Below are 11,869 nucleotides of genomic sequence, written 5' to 3' on the forward strand. Positions count from 1 at the left end.
ATAGCATCAACTCCTATGTCTGGAATGGTACCTTTGGAACATCTGAATTTTTTTTTATTTCATTCCTCCACACCCACCTTTTTTATTTTTTTTATTCCAATTCTACATTTCTCCAGCTTTAAGAGCTATCCAATGCTAAGAAACTCATCTGATGGTATTTTAAACTTGTAAAGAAGGACCAACTGTCTAGAACAATAGACTCCGAAAGTTGGCTTTTAGTGAATAGAAAGATGAAAGATCAACCTTTTTTTCCTTTCTTACTCTTTCTTTTCCTTATTTTTTCTTTTTCTTTTTCTTTCATTTCCTCCCTCTCTTTCTTCCTTTCTTCTTTTTAGCTTTTTTCATCCTTCCTTTCTTTATTTTTTTCCTCTCTCACTTGCCCTCCTTTCTTCTTCATTTCCTTTTTCATCTGCTAGATTATTCTCTTTTTCCTCTTGGTTTCCCTAACTCATGTTTTAATCACTAAAGATGTGCCACTCTGCTAAAAACCGGGAATACAGAAATGAGCAAAATATAGTTCCTGCCCTCCTGGTGCTCATGGTCTAGTAAGGGAAAGAAATATGTAAATGTGTAATTATAGTACAATATGGTAGATATGATGAAGATGTGCAACCATGAAATCACAAAAGTAGGGCACATGGTCCAGGTTTGAAGTTAGTGAATCTTCCTGGAAATAGTGACTGGAAATGAGTTTTAATGTAATATTTACACTTGAAGCATCACTAATGCAAAGTTATGACAGGCAAAAACATTGGGGGTCTGTGGAAGTTTTGGAGAGGCAGGAACTAAGAGAGCTTGTGGAAACTCTGGGCAGAGCGGATCCCTATTTCCTGTGAAGTTAGAGTCTTTCTTAGATTTCCTCCTGAGAGCATAGGTCATGTCACCATTTATAAAGCAAGTCGCATATGTACCTCCAAATTGCTATTGATGACTATGTCTTGTAGAGCTAGAACCTCAGACTGACTTCCTCCCAATGGCTAATGTGACACATTAATTTAGTGCTTCATCTTTGTGTAGAACAAAAACACACTACAGTTTAGACACAGATTCAAAGAAAAAGAAATTTCCATATTCAGAACATTTAAGTTTTGACAAAAATAAGCTCTGGGTTTCACATATACAGCCTTGCCTAATCTTTAGCATTCTCTTTAGTGGAAGAAAATAACCCTAAAAGAAATTAACTGAGCTGCATAGAAATCTGGTTGCTGGTGTCAACAAAACACTGGATCCTCAGAGAATACTCCAAGTTGTGGATTCTGGATGTGGATGAGGGCAGGGCTGAGGGCCTGGGTATTGTGGAAAATGGAGTTAAAAGAAGTGTCCACCTATGGGATATAGGTCATAGTCTTGAGTATAACTCAAAATACAGCATTCAGAAATAAAATTACAAACCGAAAAAACCATTCAAGCTAAAGCATCAATCTAAAAAGCACAGAAAGAAATCTGAATCTAATTATGAGTCGATGGGACAGAAAGAAACTCTCTTCCAGAGTAAGAGTAGTAGAAAAGGAGATGGGAGAGAAAGACAGATATTTCATAAGCTTTGGGGCTGGAACCATAAGGACACTGAGACAGTTTGCAAAATACCCTTGATGTGTAAATTTACATAAGCCAAGTAACTTCTCTGAGCCTCTATTTCTCATCTGTAAAATGAGAATCATAACACTGCCTCCCAGGACAGTTATAAGGAATATATATATTTGGAGGGAGGTAGAGGAGAGACTGTAAATTTCCTCACATCGCAAGTCAGACATGCAAAGAAAATAATGCTAGTTTATTTCATCATACTGATTCCCTTCCTATTGTCTTCCAAACAAACAAACAAAATTAAATTAAATTAAACTAAATCTAATTCACGTTAGCTTAAAATTTGTTTGCTCTAATAATTTAAATTGATTTTTGGAATTTTTTCAATCTCTCTATGATATTTACTAAGTTGTTTAGATTCTTCCATTTTCCCATTTTCTCTGCACTCCTTTCTCATTTGGGTTTGTTAAAAAAAAAAAAGCTAATAGCTTTAGTAGGATGAGTTCTTTTAGATTCCTAGTGCTTTCATTAGCATATTAGTGTCTGGGGTAGTATCCACTGAGGTAGGGTTGATCCATCATGTTTTGGGACCTTCTCATGGGTATTCTGCATCCTCTTGGCTTGTTCTTATGTCTGATGATTTCTTTCTTGACTCAGTTAGAGTCAGGTCAATCTTCCTTGCTGATTCATTACTCCTTAACTCTTACTGGTATGAATACTCCTCAGAGATTCTTTCATGGTCTCCATTTGGATCACAATTTAGGCTATTTGTTCTATAGCCTTTGCTTTGGGACCACCTTAGTCCTACCCTCTGCAGTATGACAGGCCTGCTGACTTTAAGTGTTCAGGTCACATAGGAAAAATGAGAATTTGACCATGCACACTAGATAATTTTTCATCCTACACATCAAAGACTGGGAGACATCCATATGCCCATTTCTCTTTCTTACTCTCTCTCTTTCTCCTCTTCTTCCACTAACATTTGGCCTAGAAGAAGCAGGATTTCCCTTTCCCCTCTGATCTAAATGGAATGTCTCCCTATATCATGTTCTCATTTCTTTTCATTTATGAGTTGACATCTGCCTTCCAATCTGCCCTGCTCCCATGTTCATTGTCTTAACTTAGAAGAAAATATCTGAGCAAAAAAAAAATATCAGAAATTTGCAAAGGGGTACCATAGAATCCTGGCCTGAATACCAATCTGTATTAGAGTAAAAACTCCAAGTTTAGACAAAGAACAATTTCTGGGCAAAGAAGTTACTGGGGAATTTCAAGCCAGATGATTCCAGAACATGTCATCCAAGTTCCCACAAGCCATAGTGGAGGGGTCGTGTTGAATGAATGTTGCACTCATTAGAAATCCCAGAATTGTCACATCTTAGAAGTTAATCTAAATTAACTCTAAAGAAAAACTATTCTAGAATCACCTTAGAAGACTGATTCTATAATAAAAATAAACCTCAAAGGGGTCGATTTGATCTGCAAGTAGCTTAACTGCCTGCCACGAGAAAAACTAGCAGTCTTCAAAGAAACATAATAAATACAGTACTTAAAAATGTAAAATTGTTAAATATACTAGATTTACAAAGAAGATGTAAACTGGGATCTATAACCCAGTGAAAAATCAATCTATAGAAACAGATTCAGAGATGACAAAGCTGATAACATTAGCAGACAAGGACATTAAACATACCTTCATAACTATGTGTCATATGCCAAAGTATGAGAAAAGAAATCATAAATATATTAAGGAGATAAAAATAAGATGTAAAAGAAAACTAAATGGAATTTTTAGTGGTAAAAAACACAATATCTGAAATTAAAATTTCACAGAAGGGGATAAACTGCAGATTAATAACTGTGGAAAAATGTTAGTTAACATGAAGACATAACAGAAAATATCCAAAATGAAGTACAGAAAGAAAATAAAAGACTGAAAAAATATGAACAGAACTTTAGTGACCTGTTGGTAAATATCAAGTAGTTTAAAATACATGTGATTGGAATCTAAAAAGGGGAAGGAAGCAATGACTAAAAAATTTCAAGCATTAATCCATTGGTTCAGAAAATTCTGCAAACCCAAAGAAAGCCACATCATAATCAAATTTCTGGAAATAAATATCAAAAGAAGAAGTTTAAATCAGAGAAAAAATTATACATTGCATATAGAAGAACAAAAATAGGACTATTAAAGACATCTAGGCAAAAGGAACTATGCAAAACACTGGAATGTCATATTTAAAAGGTGAAAGAAAGAGACAATAACAGCTTATTATTCTATGCTCAGATAAACTCTTTCAAAAACAAAGGTGAAATAAAGACATCTTTAGATGAAACAAATCTGAGAGTGTTACTAGCAAGGCCACATTATAAGAAATAGGACAGAAAGTTCTTCAGGTAGAATGAGCCACATCTCCTTGTATTCACCCTTTGTTTAATTTCTTTCCAGATTGTATTAAGTTTGGTTTGTATAACTAAAAATATGAAAGATGTGATGGTATAAGAGGCAGGCCCCCCCCCGCCCCATCCCTCCCCCTCCCTCTTCCCCTCCCCCTCCCCCTCCCCCTCCCTCCTCTCCCTCTCCCTCTCCCTCTTAAATGTGAATGAGTTTAGATGTAACTTCTTCGGCTCCAGATAACTTCATTATTGGTGGACAGTTTGACTTCTTGAGACATTATGACAAGAACCACTCACCTAAGCCACTCTTGGATTCCTGACTGACAGAAACTGTGGGATAATAACTATTTGTTGCTTTAAGCTACTAAGTTTCGGGGGTAATTTGTTATGCAATGATAGGTAACACGGCCCGCATTATTCTGATGATAAAAAAAGACGTATTCCTTATGAATAAATATGTAGAAATCTTTAACGAATAGTAACAAATTTAAAAGAGCAATGTATAAAAAGGATTATAGCTCAAGAAAGGGAGATTTACCCCCAAAATGCAATGTTTATTTTTTAATCAAAATAATACAACAAAATTTAACATATTTACAGAGTTAAAGAAAGAGAATTAACTCAATGAATGCAGAATAAGCATTTGAAAAATTCAATATGTATTTTTTTAAAAAAATCATTCAGAACACTAAAAGTGGAAAGGAGCTTCCTCAACCTGATAAAGGGCATTCACAAGAAAAACCTACTGCTAACCTCACATCTAATGGTCAAAGACTGAATGCCTTCTCCATAAGACCAGGGACAAGGTAAGATTGTTTACTTCGATGACTTCTATTTCATGATGTCAACATTGTACTGGAAGTCCTATGCAATGCAATAAGACAAGAAAAAAATATATAAAAGTTTGTGTCGTACACTTTCAAAACTTCATATTTCTCATGCTTCAACATCCCCACAAATAGGTTGTGAGCACCCCATTCAGGTGACTAGGTGAACCATTGTGAAAAGGCTGGTCCCTGCCACAAGCTATCTTACTTGCTCTCCTCCATGACCTAGGGATAGTTAAATGAACCAATATTCCCCTGCTACCAACTGTGCTTTTTGCTTTTGTACTCAGCCCTGACCACAAGTAAAGTCACTTGCCCATGGATCCTTACTCTTTCTCTGATCCCCACCACTTGGTTGAGCCCACCCCCTTGGAAGTCCTCTCATAAGGCCCCAAGTGGTGAACCATGCCACCTCTTCTAGGATTTGTGAATATAATAAATCCTTTAATTTTATGTATCTCTTCGTGGTGTTATTCTGTGACCACACCAGACTGATCATCAAAAACAAACAAACAAACAAACAAAAAACATTTTAAGTAAAATAATTATTCCTTACAACACAACGTTGAACTTGTAAAAAAAAAATGAATTATTACTTTTATTTTCAGGCAGCATTACTGAGTATATAGATTATTCCAAGAAATCTATTACAAATTGTACTAGAACTAAAAAGTAAATCTAGCAATTTTGAAACAGATCAATACACAAAAAGTAAATTGTATTTCTATATACCATTGATGAATAATTAGAATTTGAAATTTAAGACCATCATTTATGATAGGATTGAACTCACAAAATATTTAAGAATAAATGTAACCAAATATGTTCAAGACTTGTATACTAAAATTACAGAACATTTTTACATAAAAAGACACTGGTCAGTAGAGAGGTATACCATGTTAACAGATCGGACATTTTAATAAGATGTCAATTCTCCTCAAATTGATCAATAGATTAAATGCAGTCTCAATCAATTACCCAGAAGGTTTTCTTTGGTGGGGGGGTCGAATTTTATACGAATATTCTAAAATTTACAAGAAAGTGGATAGCCTAGAATAGCCCATATAGTTCTGAAAAAGAATGATGGTGATAAATTTCCCTATTTATCTGATTTCAACACCTATTATCAAATACACTGATTAGTACAGTATTGGCATAAAGAGAGAGAAAGGGTCAATGGAACAGAATTAATCCCCCAAATACCATTTTTACATATCAATTAATTTTTGAAAAGGTGCTAAGCTAATTCAATGAGGAAAAGAACAGATTTTTAACAAATGGTGCTAAATCAACTGGATATTCATATGAAAAATAGTGAATTAACATCCTATTTCACAACTAGTGAATACAAAATTAACTAGAAATGGATCACTAAATGTAGTAGCACAAAATGTAAAATGTTTAGGTAAAATCTGATCCTATAGTAGGAAGTAGAAGTAGAAAAAACATTTCTGAGATACTTCACAAAAAGCATAAACCACAAAAGAAAAAAAAATTATGCTTCATTGAATTTATACATTTCTGCTATTCAAAATATGCTATTAATAAAATGGAAAGGCAAGCTATAGACTGGGAGAAAATTCTTGCAATATGTATGTCTAACAAAGAACTTTATCTAAAAAACATAAAGAACTTTTACAATTGAAAAACCAGTAGATAAATAGCTCAGTAAAAAGAGGTAAAAAATTTTAACAGACTCTTCACAAAAAGAAGACAGAGATGATTAATAAGCTTTTGGAAATATGCTCAACATCAGTAGCCATCAGGCAAATACAAATTAAAACCACAAAGTGATACCACTGCACGACCATTATAATGGCTACAGTTGAAAAGACTGACAATCAGTTTTGGTAAGCAGTGCAACAACTGAAATTTCGAATGCTGCTAATGGAAATGCATAACATTTTGGAAAATAGTTTGGCAGTTTCTTATAAACATACATGTACCATATGATCTAGCAATTCCACTTGTAGGTGTTAAGAGAAATGTAAACGTGTATTTGACTTGTACTTGAATGTGCATAGCAGCTTTCTCTATAATAGCCTCAAATGGGAAATGATCTAAATATCTATTAATTAGTGAATGGGTAAGCAAATGGTGGTGGATGCATGTCATGGAATACTATTCTGCAGTAAAAAATGAATAAATTACTGATACGCACAACGTCATGAATATATCTTAAAAACATTATGCTAAGTGAAAGAAACCAGACTCAAAAGACTATATACTATATGAATCAAATTTTATGAAATTTTAGGAAAGGCAAAACTATAGTAATAAAAACAGATAAGTCATTGCCAGGGTCTTCAAGGTGAAGGGATGGGATTTACTGCCCCAGGGCTTAAGGGTAATTTTTGTAGCAATAGAAATTTTCTATATTATGATAGTAATACTTATTATTGTACATTTATCAAAACTCATTGAAATTTATACTTAATATTTGTGAATTTTACTGCATATAGATTATAACTCAATAAAGCTGACTTTTAAAAGAACAGTCATACCCTCATTGAGTAATATATGTCTTTATGTCTCTGCACAACTCATAGAAAACAAAAGTATGGTTAAAAAATAGATCATTCATTCAATAAATATTGGATGAATACTTACTGTATGCCACAGGCTAGATTAGATGTTCAAGACAAAGTTATGAACTAGACAGTGGGTGAGGGAGGTGAGTAAACAGACAATTAAAATACAGTGTAGCTGCTATAATGGAGATAATCACAAGATTCTGTAGGTGCACAGAGAAGGGGTACCCAACTCGATCTTGGGGTTGGGAAGAGCTTTTTATTAAAGGTAAAATCTGAGTGCAAATCTGATGGAAGAATATAAGTTAAGCACATGGAGGCATGTGGGCAACAATCCAAAGGGAGGGAGGGTGATATACGGATGAAACTTGGACTAAGAGGGCAGGTGGTGGCCCATCAGTAAAAATGAAACTCGATGTAAGTAGATAGATTCAGGATATAGCTGAGAAATAAAATTCATAGAATTGAATAATTATTATATATGGAAACTGAGGCAAAACAAGAGGACAGGAGTGTTGTTACTTGAGAAACTGGGCAGATGATGACACGCTTCACCGAAACTGAAATGCAGGAGCAAATGAATGTGTTTACTGAAAGGTAGGAGGTGTTTTATGAATGTTGATATGGTATGCCTGTGAGACATCCCAGCGCAATCTACTGAATATAAAACTCTGGAGCACTGAACACTGGACAGAAATAGAAGTTCAGGGTTAGGAGTCATGAACACATTGGAGGGATCACAAGAGAGGATGAGATCAACCAGGGAAATGAGAAGCATGACAACAGATGGTCCAAGACAGAAAAAGAAATGAATAGCTAGACAGGAGGATAATTAGAATACGATGTCTTAGAGACCAAGGAAAGAGAATGCTTTGAGTGTCCAACAGTATTAAATTGCAGAGAAATCAAGTAAGACAAAAGGTGAAATATGCTCATGCCACATGGTAAGAAAGAGATAATTGGTCAATTTTTCAAGTGTAGCTTCAGTGGTGTGAAGGTGGGGAAGACACAGGCCTGAGGAGTGAGTGGGAAGTGATGAATGGAGATATTTAATACAGATGCTTCAAGGAACCTTCTCTGTGAAAGAGAAGAGAGAATGTGTATGGAATCTGGAGGAGGACCTCAGGATTGGAAACAGTGCCATGTCCTCATGCTAATAAGACACAGACAGTAAAGAAGGAGAGATGGATGGAGTAATATTCCTGAGAAGGCAAGAAGGGATAGGATCCAGAGAATGGGATCCAATTTTCTGTAAGATAAACAATAATCCTTTCAGTCCATCAAGCAGGGAGGAGGAAGAGATGAGTGAAGATACAAATATGTAAGTTTTATGGCAGGAAATTGAGGGAGTTTTGATCGATGTCTTTTATTTTTCTGTGGGAGGCAAGGTTATGTGGAGATTAAGGGAGAGGTGGGGGTCATGCATTTGCGAGCAGAGAAGACAGTTTGAACTAGTTGCTTCAGAGAAGGGGAAAGCACTGCCTATAGAAACATAACGGGACTCCTCGGCATCATTAGAGGCCCAGTTGAGGTTGGAGACCATGAACTATGGCTGTTTTCAATTCAGAGAGATTTTCCTCCAAATTACCCAGCAAACCAAGTGCAGATATGGAGAAGATAGCAAGTCGAGTTTATTCAGGTTCGGGATTTTAAATCAGACTCACGCTAAGATAATTGCAAAGCAAGAAATGGAGGATTTTGAGAAAAGTAATCATTGTGATGGTCAATGACATCTTAGCTGGATAAGAAAGGAAGTGAAAACAAGGGAGTCCTGGCAGGTGAGGAGAAAGTAGATAAGTCTGTTAACTGGAAGTTCTCAGAACACCTGTAAAATGGTACAGGCCTACTTCGCGCGATATTATGGGATAAGTTACAGAGCACTGAGGATAAAGCAAGTATCACAATAAAACAAGGAATTTTTTTTTGCTCGTAGAGGATCTTGCTTTCAATTTGTAAAAAAAAACATGCAACATCTGTGAAGCTCAATAAAGCAAAGCACAATAAAATAAGGTGTTCCTATATTTGTGGCTCACTGAATTGAGATAATGTGACCGAAGTGAAGAGATAAAAATCAAAAGAAATAAAGAAGGCAAGAAATCCGAAGAGCCAGGACGTTGGAAGTCTTGTCCGATGATGAAGTCACCAAAGATGTGAGTGATAGGTGTGATGAGGAGAGAGACTGGAAGTCAGAAGTGAATATTAAAAGAATTAGGAGTGACCAGGACAGAAGGTCTTCAGATGACAGTGTGAAGGAATATATAACAAGGCAGGACCATCGGCAAATATCTCAGATGAGTCAGAACTGCATAGAAGGACTGAGGAAATCTAATCCACAGTGATTGGTAGAAGCAAGGGGAACAAACTTCTAACCTTTAATGACATAAGAGATAAAAGGAAGAACAGCCTTCACTAGAGTGGCCTGTTGTATGGCTTGAATGAGTAGGGTCCGTGAAGAGTTTCTGGGCTCAGTGCTACTGATGTGGAGAAATCGAGACTTCTTGCTGTTAGGAGGCCTTTCGGGATAGATGAGTGAGCAGACAGTCTGGTGGCAGAGGCAGTGAGCTCTGCTGTGCTCTCCACCAATGGCAATGGCCATGTCTCAACTAGGGAAATTAATGAGGTAATTAAAGCTCTGGAATCTGTCAGACCTGGGCTGAGTCCAAGTTCTGTCATTCGTGGCCTATGGAATCTTTCCTGAACCTTGGTTTCTTCAACTATAAAATGAAGATAATTTTATTTGCCTCATAGTTGTCTTAAGATTTCAATAAGATTATGCTTGTCAAACAGTTAGCATGGTCTAGTCAAATAATAAGTTCTTAATATTAAAGGAGTATTGTTATTATCTTTATAATTCTGGATATTCGTGATGCTGGAGTCTAAAAAAAGTATTGTGCTTAATGAGATAACCTTTCAGTTACTCTGGGTGGAGAGAAAGGTGAGGGTATGCGAGTTTGCCAAACGGAAAAGGCGAAATCATTCAGTGAATGAGATATATATTTCTCAAGATAGATCTTTAAAAAATGTCACCTGTCAAATAATCTAATCATCAAGAGTGATTTTCTTACTCCTCTATAAGAACGATCTGGAAATTCAGGATGATTTAACCTTTCCTTTTGATAGGAGCACAGTGTTTAGAACAGGGAGCAGGGGAAGAGAACCGTAACTCCCTCAACTCATTAAGAAGCCCCAGCCCTAGTTACGCAGCCTGCTGAATTTTGATGAGAGAGTTGTATGCGTATAACAGACATCATTGTCCAAGAGGTAGACACACCACAGTGGTTTCCAAGCAGGAAACAAAGATCGCTTAGAAGTGGAAACTTTCCTGAGTTTACTCCTCTGTGGAGGGGCCTTTCCCTGTAGCAACACGAGTCTTCATGTAACAGAGAGCTCTCTCCTCCTGCCTCTTTACAACCTCCACCTCCCCGCAGGGGACTCCGAAAGGAAGCAGCCTGCTCAGTGGCCGTGCTGCTTTTCCCGAAAGTTTGGGAGATAGATTACAGGATTTAAAACACAGTCCTAATTTAACCCCTTCATGTAACTTCATGAATGGAGTCTGGTCAATATTCCTGACGATCGCTTGCCCCAGGGATCCCTCTGTTTCTTCTGAAACTAACTTCTTAGATATTACCACATTTTTTTTTTTTTTTTTTTAGCCCTGATAGTTTCTGGCCTCCTTTCCACTGTTCACATTTCATACATTTTTTTTTAAAACCTCAAAGTTTTACTTCATATTCTTCTCGTTCATTTATTTTATTAATAAAGTCATTATTTTGTTTTGTAGTGAGTAGGGAGAGAAAAATAACTGGCTGCCAATCTTTCTACCTGATGAGTATATAGAAATGAATGGTACAAACTCTGGAACCAGACTGTCAGAGATTGAATCAGGAGTCTGCCACTATCTGTGTGACCTTGAGCAATTTGCTCAACTTCTCTGTGTCTCAGACCCAATCTGAGAATGGGAATGTAATGATAACAATCTCATGGAATTGTGAGAATTAAATTAGTTCATAAATACAATGTGCTTAAAACAGTGCCTGGTGCAATATAGCAAGAGCTCTAGAGATTTCTATTATTACTTATCTAATGATCTTTAGCATCCGGCATTGGAATGCCTTCTGGGAAGAGGGGTGGATGAAGCTTAATAATTCTTTTGAAGTTAGTGAGATCTTCAAGGTGTCGGTGGTGACAGATGCCAAACTGTCATGGATGAGAGTGTTAGCTCTCCATTGGATAGGAGCATGATTGATCAATTTCACTCCTTAAATGAAATGAGATGAATAGAGAAGTCAGCCAAATGGAGAAAGGCCGATATGGCTGCTAAGATGAATTTGTGAAATACCTTGGTACTGAAGTAGCCAGAGGATGTTTCCTGACTGGTGATATGCTATTCCTTTGACAGTTGTTTTCATGGTGGTGATAGAGATTTTTTTCTCTGGGGCCCCTCTCCCCAATATTGAATAAAGTCTACTCTTCTCACAAATGTGTGAGTGGACTTTTCAGAGACTAAAAAAAAGTAGCTTTGTTTTGTTTTGTTTTCCCCACCTGAGACTTTATGGACTAGAACAGAGATACCCATCTAAAAACAAG

Source organism: Pteropus vampyrus, unplaced genomic scaffold (genome assembly GCF_000151845.1).
Source record: "Pteropus vampyrus isolate Shadow unplaced genomic scaffold, Pvam_2.0 Scaffold61, whole genome shotgun sequence".
NCBI classification, from domain to species: Eukaryota; Metazoa; Chordata; class Mammalia; order Chiroptera; family Pteropodidae; genus Pteropus; species Pteropus vampyrus.